A 14,851-nucleotide genomic window follows, 5' to 3' on the forward strand; every position below is an offset into this window, starting at 1 on the left:
CGTGCGTGCGTGAAAGGATTACGTTTTTTATATCTATTATTTATTGTTTTATTACCAGTACAGATGAGGAGCGGTTCAGGTAATCTCTCTCTCTCTCTCTCTCTCCTTTTTATTTCTCCCTCCATGCCTACTTTTTATATATGTCAGTCTCTCTTCTTGCTTCTATCTCTTCGTTTTGTTCATATCCCCCTTATACTTCTCTTCATCTTTTTGTTTCTCCCATCTTTCTTTATTCCTTACATTTTACACTATTTCTTCCTGTTTCCTTTTCCCTCTTTCCTATCTTCCTAATCCATTTCCCTCCTTAAGTCTTATCTTCCTTCCTTTCCATTCTTCATTCCATCTTCCTTCATTTTTCCCTTCCTTACTCTTTTATCTCTTCCGTTCCTACTTTCTTGCTTCTCTTCTCCTTATTCTCTTTCCCTCCTGACTTAATATCTTCCATCAATCCTGCGTCCTTCCTACCCTATCTCCTGCCTTTCATGTTTCCTTTATCTCTCATTTTTCTCTTTTCCTCCGTAGCTAATATCCCTCGTCAGTCCTGCTTCCTTCCTTTCCCATCCCCTTTTCATGTTTCCCTTCCCTCCGTTTTCTCTCTCCCTCCTTCCTTAATATCTCTCATCAATCCTGACTCGTTCCTATCCTATCTCCTTCCTTTCATGCTTCCCTTCTCTCTCCTTCCCTCATTCCCTCCCACCTCTCCCGTCAGTCTCCTTTCCTTCCTTTCATGTTTCCTTCCTCTTCTCGTCCTTCCATGTTTGTTTCTTCTCTCTCTCCCTTTTCTCTTTTCCTCTTTACCTAATATCTCCCACTAATCCTGCTTTCTTCCCATCCTATCTCCCTTCCGTATTCCTTCATCTCTCATTATTTTCTTTCCTTACTTAAATATTTTCCGTCAGTCTTCCTCCTTTCTTATCCTTTCTCCTCCCTTCCACGTATCCCTTCCTTCCTTCTTCGCCCAATGTTTCCCTTCTCTCTCCTTCCTGTCATGATTCCCTTCCCACTCCTTCCCTTTCTCCCTCCCTCCCTCCGCCTCTCCTTTGCGTGCTGTTCGCCATTTCTGACACACTTTCGCGGAACCAGCCATTGACACTTCATTATTCTCCTTCGGTACTGCAGTGAGGCGGGTCACGGAGGAGGAGGTAGAGGTGGTGGAGGTGGAGGAGGACGAGGAGGAGGAGGAGGAGGAGGAGGAGGAGGAGGAGGAGGAGGAAGTTAAAGAAGTGGAATGGTTGTGGAAGGAGGAGAGGTTTAGCAGCAGGTAAGGTGAATGGACGGAGAGTAAAAACTAATAGTAGGAAGGTCATTTGAAGTGTAGAAAAGAAAGCGAAAGGAAATGATTCACATAGATTTACATAGATATTCAGACCATATAGACCATATGTCTTTCCTTAAACCTAAGTGAAATTAAGTCAACTGCCACTAAGACTTTACATTTTTACTTTAGTAAATATTAAGTTGAAGGAAGTATTGGTCAAGATTTTTTTTAAGCAATCGTGTTGCACTGGAACACTGAAGGTAGGAGCTTATCCCACTCTCGCGCTACAACGATGGTGAAGAAACATTTGGTGGTCTGAATTTATTTGTTAACATTTAAGTTTTGAGCCATTATTTCTCGTTCGGAATAATGTCATCGATCATAAACAATTTGGATTTGTTCACATACGTAAAACCATTGAGTATTTTTAAACATTCGATCAGTTTAGAGAAAAAAAAAGGATGGAATGGAAAAAAACGCATTGTGTGTAGAAATACGAGCTAGAAGGAGTGGAAGCAAGAATACAAGATTCAGGGAAAGAGTAGGAACGTTGGGGAGGGAGAATATGGAAGTAAAGTGAAGAGACAGGAGGAGGAGGAGAGCATAAGAGAAAAAAAAAGCGAAATTTGGAATAAGTTCATTGTGCCAAGGGATAAGATTTAAAAATGGAGAGTACTGAAAAGAGCATGAGCGAAAAAAAATGAAATAATAAAAAGAAAGAAAATTAAAGGAAGAAATAAAAAGATAGAAAGGAAGACGAATGTTAAGACGTGCAAATAGAAAAGAAAACAAAGGAAGGTATGACATTAGAGCGATGAAGGAAGTGACAAATGAAAAAAATAAGACACGGAAGTGAAGTGTGACTAGGAAGGGGAACGTGAAGAACACACATTAAAAGAAAAATAAGAGGAGGGAAGGGAGGAGGAGGGAGAGAGGAAGGAAAATGAAAGAGAACTGTAAATAAAAACGTGATTAGGAACAGAGAGAGAGAGAGAGAGAGAGAGAGAGAGAGAGAGAGAGAGAGAGAGAGAGAGAGAGAGAGAGAGAGAGAGAGAGAGAGAGAGAGAGAGAGAGAGAGAGAGAACATTACCAAGAAGAGCAGAAATAATAAAAGAAGAAGAGGAAGAAGAAGGAGAAAGAAAAAGGAAAAAAAGAAAAGAAGAAATATAAAATTGAGAAAAAATAAATAAAGAAAACTAAAAGAAAAAGGGGAGTACGAGTAACAAGATAAAAAAAAGATGAAGATGATGATGAAGAGAAAGAAAAAGAAAAATAAGAAGGAGGAGAAGACGAGAGAAATAGAAAGAGGAGAAAGAGAAAGTGAATAAACTGAAAATCCTTGTGTTTTGTTTGGCGGCCGGACAGGTAGCGGGGCAGATATCACCTGGACGCTCACCTGGGGCTCGTGCATACCTGTCCACACCTCACGGAAAGTAAAAGGCCTCTTCCTCCTCCTCTTCAATCCCCTTACTCCCTCTGCTCCTCTGCACACTCCTTTGTATTTCCTCCTCTCTGTATAAATTCATCAAGAGAAAGGGGAGAGAAAGAAATAGTTTAACGTTGGTAGGAGTGTATATAAAAGTTTTTGTGCGAATGAAATTACAGTAAATACTCAGATGGTTGACCGGCATTAAGAAGTAGTATACTAAGTTCTGTCTATATAAAAAAAATCCCCAGTTCAATTGTCATCATGTTAATTTTTATTCAGTTATAACAGATGAATTATTATTTTTTTTTCTATTTTTGTTTTTTATTTATTTTCCTTCTGATTATCTTTCCTATTTATTCATCTGCTTCTTTTTCTTATCATTCTTCCTTTTCTTTTTGCTTGTCCATTTAACTTTTTGTTTTTATTTTCATTTACTTCTTTTTCTTTTCCTTTTCCTTTTTCTTGTTCTTCTCCTGCATCCTTTTCATTATTCTTGTTCTTGTTCTTCTTATTGTTATTATATACTTTGTGTTTTTATTTTCATTTACTTCTTTTTCTTTTCCTTTCTATCCTTTGTCAGTATTCAGTTTCATCTTTTCTTTCTCCTTTTTCTTGTTCTTCTTCTGCATCCCCTCCATTATTCTTGTTCTTACCATCACTGCATTACTACTTACGGTACTTCTTGGCGTAACACACAATCCTCTCCTCTCCTCCCTTGCCGGTCTGGGTCTGGGCAATAAAAAGGCGCAGCAAACATTCGTACTCACCTGTTTACCTGCAAATGGACGGAGCGGAGCGGCAGGCGGGTCTGGGGCGGGGCAGGAAGGGGAGGTTAATACTTTATCGGGCGTAAAAGGAGAGCAGGAAGGGGCGAGGAGGAGGAGGAGGAGGAGGAGGAGGAAAAAGTAGAGCAAGAGGAAAAGTCGAGGAATAAGAAAAAAAGAAAGTAAAAGACGAATAAGAATAAACAAAAAGAAGAAAAAGAAAAGACAAAGAAAGAAGACAAAGAGGAGGAGGAAGAAGAGAAAGAGGAGGAGGAAGAGTGGGGGTGTACAGAAGGGAGAAACACTGGGAAAAGAAAGGAAAGAGAATATAATAATTTAAGTATTAGAAAGAAGGAAGCAAATAAAAGACGGATGTAATAATTGATGTAAGGAAATAAAGCGCGACAGTAAAATAATAATAATGATAATAGTAATAATGCAACTCAATATCTGAACAGGTGAATAAAAGTCTTTAAATAAAATCCTCTGAAGAACAATTTAAACAGTAAAGAGAAACCGAGTAGTGCAGAAACATCAATCCTTCTCTTCCACCCTGTTCCTCCTCCTCCTTTCCTTCCTCCTCCTCCTCCCCCCCCTCCTCGTCAGTTCGCCATTAAACTAAAAACTTGGTTCCAGACTTCCTCGCCTTCCCGGGTAATTATCAGGAAACGATTGAGAGTTAGCCATTCTCCTCATAACGTTCTCTCTCTCTCTCTCTCTCTCTCTCTCTCTCTCTCTCTCTCTCTCATTGTTTCCTATCGTCTTTTGTTATTATTCCACCGTCTCGCTCTTCCTTTGTTTCCTTTTAGTCTCCTCTTTTGTTATTACTATTTCCTCCCTTCTCTATTTCTCTTCTTTTCGTTTCTCTCCATTGGCTCCCTCTTGCCCTTCCTTCCTCCCTCTTTTCTTCTCTTCCATACTTCCTCCGATCACCTATCTTCCCTTTCCTTTCTACTTCTATCACTTCCTCTTTTTCTTTCCTCCTTTCTTTCTTAATTTAATCTCTCTCTCTCTCTCTCTCTCTCTCTCTCTCTCTCTCTCTCCACTTATTAACACAGTGTCCTAATGAACTATTTTCTTGTTAAAACTCTTCGTCTCTTCTGCCGTGAAAGTGTGAAAAATCTTCGTTGAGTAAACATAATACTAACGCGCCATGCTTTGAACGAACAGGAGAGAGAGAGAGAGAGAGAGAGAGAGAGAGAGAGAGAGAGAGAGAGAGAGAGAGAGAGGGAGAGGGAGAGGGAGGGAGAGAGAGAGAGAGAGAAGGAGGGGACGAAAAGCGTGGAGAGGCGATAAGAGGAAGTATGGGAGAGAGAAGAAAGGATGGAGGAAGGAAGTGTGGGAAGGCTAGAATGAAGCAATGGAGGAAGAAAGTAAAGAGAGGAGGTAAAGAGGAGTGGAGAAGGGAGGAAATAATAAAGACAGAAGAGAGAGAGAGAGAGAGAGAGAGAGAGAGAGAGAGAGAGAGAGAGAGAGAGAGAGAGAGAGAGAGAGAGAGAGAGAGAGAGAGAGAGAGAGAGAGAGAGTAGTGTCAAGTGTGGCTTATAAGTGTTAAGTGAAGCTTTAAATGTTAGTAGCTTAAGGAAACACTTCAGGGGATGGTAGAGGTCAAATCTTACTTCTCCTCCTCCACCTCTTCCGCTTCATTTTCTCCTCTTGCCCGCCTCGTTTTCTTCCCTTCCTCTCTTCCTCTACTGCGGTGTCATTATCAACTTTCTCTTGTTCTTTTGTTTTCTTCGCCTTATTCAATTACTTTCTTGCTTTCTTGCTGTTTTTCTGATACTTCTTTCTACTTCTTTCACTATTACTACAACTACTACTACTACTACTACTGCTACTACTATTACTACTACTACTACTACTACTACTAAAACTACCCACAGTACCATTATCACACTGACAAAACGCAATTCTTTGACAACAATAAGACGAAGGAAATTTAATTGTCATTCTCGTGGTTATTCATTCACATGCATAAATATTTGCCCTACTCACAACTACTAAATTCTTCTTTTAATAACCGATTCGAATATTTACCTCTATCACCGGTGTGCGTACGTTGTGTTGAGGCGTACCGAAGAAAGACCCAAACATAAGCGGGCCATTTTTGTCTGCGTGAATATATACGATGCATTTCAGCAAGAGACTGAAATGGAATGACAAGAGAGACTTCGGTAAGAGGCTTATGCGATGGGAGGAGGAAAGAAGAGGAGGGAGGAAGAGAAGGGGAAGAGACTGGGAGAGAGGAGGAGGAGGAGATTAGGTGAGAAAAGAGGGTGGTGAGGTGAGAAGAGGTCTTAGTGAGAGAGAGAGAGAGAGAGAGAATCTGTTAAAAAATATATAAAAAAAATTAATGAAAAAAAGCCAGACACGAAAATTCAAGCAAAAAAAAGTTAATAAAAAATGTGAAAAACCGTCCCCCTCCCCCCTGAAAGAAAAAGAAAATTCCATTAGGAGCCTCAAATAATGGGCAGATACATTATCCCAAGGAAAAAATCGCGTGTGTTGCCTGTGAGGAAAAAAATGGCAAAAAGTATTATTCTTTCATTTTAGAATTAAATAACAGAAATTAAATGTACTAAAATGCTTTGAATGAAAAAGCTCCGTCCCATTTTTTTGTTGCTCTAGGGAATATCTGTGTATTTTTTTCGGGCTTAATTCTATATATTTACATTAATTTGTTTCATTTGAAGAACATGCAGAAATAAAACGAATAATACTAATAACAACAACAATAACAACAACAGCAACAACAATAAATAATAGCAATAATAATTCTACGTTAAAATAGACAAAGTTTTTTATTCTAAATATCAGCTAAGTGGTAAACATTTCTAACCTATTCCTTATCTTTCTCTCCTCCTCCTCCCCTTATTTTTCCTCCTCCTACCCTTATTTTTCCTCCTCCTACCCTATTTATTCAGGAGGGAGGAGAGCCGAAGGATTATGGAAATAACCAAGCGGAGGATTATGTAAAAGATAGATGGAGAGATAGATGGAAAAATGGAAAGATAGATAAATAAAATAGATAGATAGATAGATAGGAAGGTTGGTAGTTAGAAAGATTTATGAACTGATATATGATAGGAGATGAAATAAAAGTGGAGAGAGAGAGAGAGAGAGAGAGAGAGAGAGAGAGAGAGAGAGAGAGAGAGAGAGAGAGAGAGAGAGAGAGAGAGAGAGAGAGAGAGAGAGAGAGAGAGAGAGAGAGAGAGAGAGAGAGAGAGAGAGACGAGGCCGACCGACCGACCGACCGACAAACAGACAAGTAAAGACACTGGCAATTAAAACAAAAATGAGGTAATCCTGGAGGTGATGGAAGGTTCCCTCGTGTAATCCTCTTACGGGATCGTCGGCCGAACCAGTGGGAGAAAGGTCTTCGGATATAAGTTTGTTTTTTGGCGAGTATTTAGAAAGTGAACCACAGTCATAATAGTCTTTCTTTACTCTGGAGAAAAGCAAACAAAAGAGAAAGCGAACCACAATCACATTTTTTCTTATTCTCCATCTTGAACACAAAAGAAATAGGAGAACGCTTTTATACTTTCATTTATACTTCGAGAAAAAAAAGAGCCCGAATCATATATTATTTCTATTGTTCTCCCTCGAAAAAGGAAGGAAGAGAACCACAATCATAATAATCTTTCGCCTATTCTCTCCCTTGACAAAAAGATAGAAAGTGGGAAGACGGTTTCATGATTCGTTCGGCCAAACTCTTAAGGATGATCGTGAAAAGGATGCCAGGAGATAGTTTAGTGCATTTTTTTCACTATTTCTTAATTCGTTAATTTCCTCTCTTGAATATAAAGAAAGAGGACCGCAGACATATATTACTCTTTCGCTTATTTTCCCTCTCAAGAAAAAAGGAAGACCCACAATCAATTATTTTTTCGTTAATTCTCCATTTCAAATATAAAAAAGAAAATGGGAAGATGGTTTAATTCAATCATTTGGTCAAACTCTTAAACGATAATCGCTAAAAAGAAGTTAGAAAGAAAAAGTTTGATTGAATTTCTTTTCAATATTTGTTAAAAAAAAGTATGTGGCAAAACTACAGTTCCTTTAATTTGTATCTCTTGCCTTCCTCCAAAGTCATGAATCTTACAAGAGAGAGAGAGAGAGAGAGAGAGAGAGAGAGAGAGAGAGAATTTATATACTACTCCCATTCACCTTGCCGGAATGTAAAATGTAGAGGCCATAATAGTAGAAAAATCATTTATACGCAACTTCTATTTTCTACATACTAATTAATTTTCTTTTATTTTCAGTCTCATGTAACTGCCTTGACGTCCCTAGTTACCTGACACGTTGAAACAGGTATGCTAAGATGTGATGTTGTTATTGTTATTGTTGCCCTCTATGATGGTTTCGGTTTTAAGGTGTTGCTCTCTCTCTCTCTCTCTCTCTCTCTCTCACCGTCCCCTCACTCCCTTTTATTATCTCTCGTCCTCTTCCTCCCTCCTCCTCCCCTTCTCCTTCCCTCCCGGTCCTGTCTTCCCTTCCTTCCTATCTTTCATCAGAAACTCACACGTCTCCCTCTCACTTTTCTTTTCTCCCTCCTCTCCCTCCTCCTCCTCTTCTTCTTCCTCCTCCTCCTCCTCCTCCTTCGATCGTAATATAACACCTTCCTCCAAGTTGTGAAAGTGTCCAACCTCCTCCTCCTCCTTCTCCTCCGCCCCCTCCTTCTCCTTCTCCTTTTCCAAAATTCGCGGCGCCAATATTCCGTCTCAAGGGCTTCCGTTCCGCCAAAATAAGATATAAAAAAGTCCTCGTCTTCTTTTCGCCAAATATTTGATTCGCAAAATTTCGTCGTCCAGTGAATTTCTTGGTTGGGTAGTGATATAACATTTTAATATACCGAGGGAAGAAATGTTTGAGGAGGAGCAGGAAGAGGAGGAGGAGGAGGAGGAGGAGGAGGAGGAGGAGGTTTGTATAGTTTGGAAGGAGAGAGAGAGAGAGAGAGAGAGAGAGAGAGAGAGAGAGAGAGAGAGAGAGAGAGTATGTGCATGTGTGTGTATGTGCGTGTGTGTGTGTGTGTGTGTGTGTGTGTGTGTGTGTGTGTGTGTGTGTGTGTGTGTGTGTGTGTGTGTGTGTGTGTGTGTGTGTGTGTGTGTGTGTGTTGTCTGAAAGGAGGGGTTGACCGTGTTTGTGTTGGGCGTACTCAGGGAAGAGAGAGAGAGAGAGAGAGAGAGAGAGAGAGAGAGAGAGAGAGAGAGAGAGAGAGAGAGAGAGAGAGAGAGAGAGAGAGAGAGAGAGAGAGAGAGAGAGAGAGAGAGAGCTTGTGGGGGGGGGATGCTGATTGAATTTCAGGTTACGGTAACAAGAGTCCAAGTTTTGTCCCATATTGCACACACACACACACACACACACACACACAGATGGTAGTTCCATGTATATAGAAAGTCAGTCTTAAATTTATCGATAAACTGGATACCAATTTACTTCTTTGTGTGTTCTCATACAATTATCTTTCTTTCCTCGTGTGTATGTGTGTGTGTGTGTGTGTGTGTGTGTGTGTGTGTGTGTGTGTGTGTGTGTGTGTGTGTGTGTGTGTGTGTGTGTGTGTGTGTATTATGTATGTTGTCCTATGCAGTGGTCTATAAATTTCTGCTAGAGCAAAAATTCTTTCATGAAATGGGAAGAGGAACAAGAAAATCAAGGAAACGTAGTAGCGAATTTAAGCGATCGGGGAATATGGAAATAAGGTTGCCGTCTCTGCTGCTCCTCTTGATTTATCTGAAAATGAATATTGGAATAATTTCACGCTTGATTACATTGATCGCCTTATCGGAATATTTTGTCTTTCCGGAAGTAGAGAGTATGGGAGGGGGAAGAATGGGAGGGGTCGGATGGCGGGGGGAGGACGGAGGGTAGAGGAGGGAGGTGAATCGGTTCTCATTAATTAGCTTTTCTTATTATTTATTAAATCCACCTTGATTTTGTAGAATAGGTAGATGATAGGTAGAAGAAAGGAAGGATTAGAACAGTGTAGGAAGAAATATTAGGAGATTCAATGTATGGTAAAAAAGGATATTTACAATTTGCTCCTCTTCACACACACACACACACACACACACACACACAAATTATGGGTGTCATTAACTTTCTTACCCGGCAATTAAGTTTCTTTCCCCGAACACTTCTTTCCCTTACCACTCATTATCCGTTCCTCCTCCTCCTCCTCCTCTTCGCCTCTATCAATTTCCACTCCTTACCACTTTCGTCTTTCCGCTCCCTCTACAAAACACTATTAACCTACACACCGTTTCCTTTACCACTCATTATCTGCCCCTTTTCCTCCTCTCTCTATTTCCACGCCTTTCCACTTAAGTCCCTCTCTTCACTCCTACTACCACAAAACACTTACATCCTACACTCTTAGCCTATGCACTCTTATCTATCCTCGTTCCTTTTTTTACGTCCTTCACACATAGCCCATTTTCTCTTCCTCTTCCTATTACAAAACACTCTACCTACAACACACTTCACCCATGCACTCTCCTCTTCATTTTTCTTATTTATCCTTCTTTCCCTCCAACACCCCATTTTCTCTTCCTCTTTCTATGACAAAACACTTAAATCCTACACACTTGAACCATGCACTTATCTACTCGTTCACTTTTTTGTTTCCCCCCCCCCCCCCTCAAAGACACCCCATTTTCTCTTCCTCTTTCTATGACAAAACACTTAAATCCTACACACTTGAACTATGCATTTATCTACTCGCTCACTTTTTTGTTCCCCCCCCCCCTCAAAGACACCCCGTTTTCTATTCCTCTTTCTATCATAAAACACTTAAATCCTACACACTTGAACCATGCACTTATCTACTCGTTCACTTTTTTATGTCCCCCCCCTCAAAGACACCCCATTTTCTCTTCCTCTTTCTATCATAAAACACTTAAATCCTACACACTTGAACCTTGAATTTTTCTACTCGTTCACTTTTTTGTTCTCTCCCCTCAAAGACACCCCATTTTCTCTTCCTCTTTTTATCACAAAACACTTAAATCCTACACACTTATCTACACGTTCACTTTTTTATGTCCCCCCCCTCAAACACCCCTCATTTTCTCTCCTCCTCCCGTTTTCTTTTGGCTGCATTTTTCTCAGATTAATCCGGCCACAAAATCCACCAAGCCTGGCCACTTTGGATTTAATTACCAGTGCACAGTGGCTCTCGGGGGCAATATATCTCTTAATCCAGCTGTGTGGCCTCTCCTCTTTTTAATTACACTCCTCCTTCAGTAAGTCGCGCGGACAATTACGTGCTATAAAAGGGGGTTGGATGAGCCATAGAGGGGGAGAGAGAGAGAGAGAGAGAGAGAGAGAGAGAGAGAGAGAGAGAGAGAGAGAGAGAGAGAGAGAGAGAGAGAGAGAGAGAGAGAGAGAGAGAGAGAGAGAGAGAGAGAGAAAACAGACATGATATTAGGTGAGGCAGAGACAGAAGTTTTAAAATTTCCAGAAGCATTTATTTTATTTTTATTTTGGAAGTCTTCCTGTGGCGATAACATAGAAAAGTTATACGGAAATATTGAAGTAGCCATGAAGCATGAAATTAGTTATCAAGAGTGATGCGTTAACGTCAAATTAGGGTCCAAACACATTAATTGAAACATTAATTCGCATTTTGAAATAGGTACAAGATACGCAACAGCAAATTAATAAGCTAAATTTGTGGAATGAAACAGGATAAGTCATTAACAAATTGCTTAAGAAAAGTACGACCAAGAAATTTACCCAGGAAAAGCCCTGATGGAGAAACGATGAATGAAATTGGCTTTATTTTTACTGGAAATTCAGACATGATAAAGGATGTGGCAGCACTACATTAACTAAAACTCCGTGACCACCGAGCTTCATGGATTGGGGAGCGACAGTTAAGAATCAGTAATGAAATACGGCAAGTCAAATGCGTAGACTTACTTACAGAAAAACAAATGTGTGGGAAGACAAAGGACCAGGTTGAAGTATTAGAGCATTTGCCGGAGCAAGATGGGGTACACTAACATCAGACGTGGAGAGCGTTGGGGAAGGCCTTTATTTATATTGTTCTTTTTCGTCGTAGTCTTCGTTCTCCTTTTCTTCCTCTTCATCCATCACGTTCTCACTCTCTTCCTCCTCCTCCTCCTCCTCCTCCTCCTACTCAAGAGAAACTACTTTTATCTCCCGGGCAAAAGTTACTGTGATATCGTCGTGTTTTTCTTTACTATTTTTAGGGAGTTAGTTTTAAGAGTTCTCAGCCGGATCTACCGGTCTATTGACTCTCTCTCTCTCTCTCTCTCTCTGTACCTACGAGAGAGAGAGAGAGAGAGAGAGAGAGAGAGAGAGAGAGAGAGAGAGAGAGAGAGAGAGAGAGAGAGAGAGAGGGGAGGGAGGGGGAGGGGGTAAGAAAACTATAGATTTTCAGTTTTACTTCTTTCTCTTATTCCCCTCAGGACTCGGCGAGAGATAAACGGTCCTCAAGCACACACACACACACACACACACACACACACACACACACACACACACACACACACACACACACACACACACACACACACACACGGAGGCTTGATCTGAGTAATTTGACCCGAGGATTTATGGACGGGGCTTGAAGACTCAGAGGAAACAATTAACTTAATACCCTTTGCCTCTCTCTCTCTCTCTCTCTCTCTCTCTCTCTCTCTCGTCCGTTCGTCCTTTTTTCATTCTTTCTTCCTTTCTTCCCATCATTCACACGCTTCATTTTCACCCAACTTTTCCCTGATTTATGCTTTTTATCTTCGTTTTCTTTCACTAATTTCGCCCTTTTTCCTATCTATCTTTTCTCTTGGTGTGTGTGTGTGTTCCCCAGTCTCCTTCCTCCTGCTGCTCCTCATCCTGTCCTTCAGCCTCTCCTTCCCCGTCACTTCATCACTCCCTTCCTTCCTTCCTTAGTCCCTAACCATTAATTATTGATCCTATTTATTCAGCATTCTCTCTCTCTCTCTCTCTCTCTTCTCAGGTGTGTTCCATTGGCAGGTGTGACACATTAAGGAGATGAACACGGCCGCAGGGGAGTCATCACCACGTCCTTTTTGCTTGTTCGTAGCGTTTTCGTTGCTTTTGAATCCTTCTTTTTCCTTTTTTTTCCATTTGTCTGTTCTCCTCTCTAGTCCTTTTTCTCTTCTTTTGTCCTCTCACCCTTTTCCATTGTCTCTTATCCTCTCTTATTTTTCTCTTTTCTCTTTTTTTTTTGTCTGTTCTCTTATCCCATTTTCTCTTGTTACTCATGTTCTCTAACTGTATGAGAAAGAGAAATGAGTGTGGGAGTAAGATTAAAAATAATATATATGGCTTTAGTTCTGGCAACACACACGCAGACAGTTTTAAAAATAGCAAATGAAGAAAAAGTTGTACATATTAACCTGAAGTAAAAAAAACATCCAGAAGTTAATGAATATAAACTGACATAGAAACGCAGAATGTTGAATACCTGGACTAAACACACACACACACACACACACACACACACACACACACACACACGAAGAGAGATAGACAGACGGACGTAATCCAAAACTCGGCAAATAGTAGAAATTTATTGACCGACATGGGGGCAATTAAAGCTCGAAGGAGGAGGAGGAGGAATGAGAGAAAGAAGAGAAATATAGCAATGGGGACAGACAGCCAAATATAGAGGGAAAAGTGAGATGGAGAGAGAAAATATCCACCTCTCTCTCTCTTCCTTCCTCTCCCTTCTTCCTTACTCTTCCCCTCCTCCATTCCCCCCCCCCCCCTTTTCCTCCATCTCTCTCTCTCTCAGGTCTGAAACGGGACAAGGGAAATTAGATGCTGTCCTCTTCTGTTCTTCTTCTGCTCCTCTTCCTTCTTGTCCACTTCTTTGACCAAAACAGGAATCCCACCTCCACCTCTTTTCTTCTTCTTCTTTAGCCTTAGTGGAATACGGGAGACAAAAAAACCTGAAAGAAGAAGAGAAAAAGGAAAAACATTACACACCCAAAACATCTACGCTACTCGTCTTCGATCCTCATACACCAACTTCCTCTTCCTCCTTTTCCTCGTCCTCGTTCGTCACGGTTACATTGCAGTGATGGAGGTGGGGTACGGGAGGGAAAGGGCGGGGGGGCGGGGAGGGGGACGTGGCAGCCGCGTGTCCAGTTCGAGGGAAACATTTTTGACAAGATCGCTCGTCATGTATCCTCTTCCGGGGGTTTTATGAGAGCTGTGAATCTTCCTTTGCGACGGCGTGACCTGCTTACCTTCCTGCCTACACGGGGACTGACCTTACCTCACACTGACCCTTTACCCTCCCGCTTCTTATCCTGCTCTTCCTCCTCTACTCTTACCTTTTATTCATCTTCCTTATGCCACAAACGTTCGGCTCTTTTTTTTGCTTCTACGTACATTCGTCTCCTTTTCCTTCCTCCTCTTCCTGTACCCTCCTACCTATATACTGACTCTTTGCCTTCCTGCTTCTTATCCTGCTCTTCCTCCTCTAATGTATCCTTTTATTTATCTTCCTTATGCTGCAAACGGTTGTTTTTTTATTTATTTATTTTTTTTTTTTGCTTCTGCTTACTTTCGTGTCCTTTTCCTTCCTCCTCTTCCTGTACCCTCCTACCTCTTTCCTGCTCCTCCTACTACTCATCTTTTCTTTCCTATTCCTCTTTCTCCGTATGCTAGTATCCGTCGTCTCTTATCTTGCTTCTTTTTTATCCTCTTCCTTCTTCTTCCTCTTCTCTTAACCTCACTGCTTCTATTCTTCTTCTTTTCCTTTTCTTTCCTCTGTGACTGTCCTTTATAGCTTTTCTCCCATCTCCTCGCCTCTTGCTTAAACTTTTCTCTACTTTGCCTTCATTCGCAGACTTCACCTTACCCTGATGGCCACCCCGTTCTCCGTCTTCCCTCTTATCGTGTCGCTCCTCCTCCTCCTCCTCCTTCTATCTGTCCTTATAGACACATGCTGGTAAAGATTTGGTTGGCCTCATTTTGTCCTTCATATACTATCATTTCCTTCCCACTGTTCATAATATTTTTCCTTTCTCCTTTCTATTATTATTCTTTGCTAATTTACGCTGATTGTTGTTTTGTCATTGTTTTACTTGCATTCTTCTTCCTATTACTACTTGTTCTTATTCTCCTCCTTCCTCTTACTTATCCTTCTCCTCCTTCTTTAGCTAGAATTACCCATAACGTTAATGTTCAACAAGTCATTAGCACAGGCTAGTCTGCCTCTAGTGTGGAAAAAGGCCAATGTTGCCGCCGTTCAGTTCTGGTCACCGAGTTATATAAAAGATCAAGTTTTGCTAGAAAGGATACAGCGACGAGCAACCAAACAAATTCCAGCGCTCCGTAACTTGACGTATGACATAACACGCAGCAACGGTATGAAGTTAAAGGGAAACCGATGTA

General features: G+C 40.9%; 2 long non-coding RNA genes across 9 annotated transcripts in view; one reads left to right on the plus strand and one right to left on the minus strand.

Annotated features, from left to right (window-relative positions):
- Nucleotides 1–14,851, plus strand: part of LOC127008172 (uncharacterized) — a 159,627-nt gene that overhangs the window by 127,228 nt on the left and 17,548 nt on the right. Inside the window, exon 5 of the long non-coding RNA XR_007760899.1 lies at nt 7,720–7,768. This is a non-coding gene — a long non-coding RNA (uncharacterized LOC127008172). The remainder of the gene's footprint in view (nt 1–7,719; nt 7,769–14,851) is intronic.
- Nucleotides 12,154–14,851, minus strand: part of LOC127008170 (uncharacterized) — a 160,152-nt gene continuing 157,454 nt past the window's right edge. For all 8 annotated transcript variants that reach the window (XR_007760893.1, XR_007760891.1, XR_007760892.1 and 5 more), the window contains one exon: nt 12,154–13,398. This is a non-coding gene — a long non-coding RNA (uncharacterized LOC127008170). The remainder of the gene's footprint in view (nt 13,399–14,851) is intronic.

The sequence above is a fragment of the Eriocheir sinensis genome, chromosome 37 (assembly GCF_024679095.1).
Source record: "Eriocheir sinensis breed Jianghai 21 chromosome 37, ASM2467909v1, whole genome shotgun sequence".
Classification (NCBI taxonomy): Eukaryota; Metazoa; Arthropoda; class Malacostraca; order Decapoda; family Varunidae; genus Eriocheir; species Eriocheir sinensis.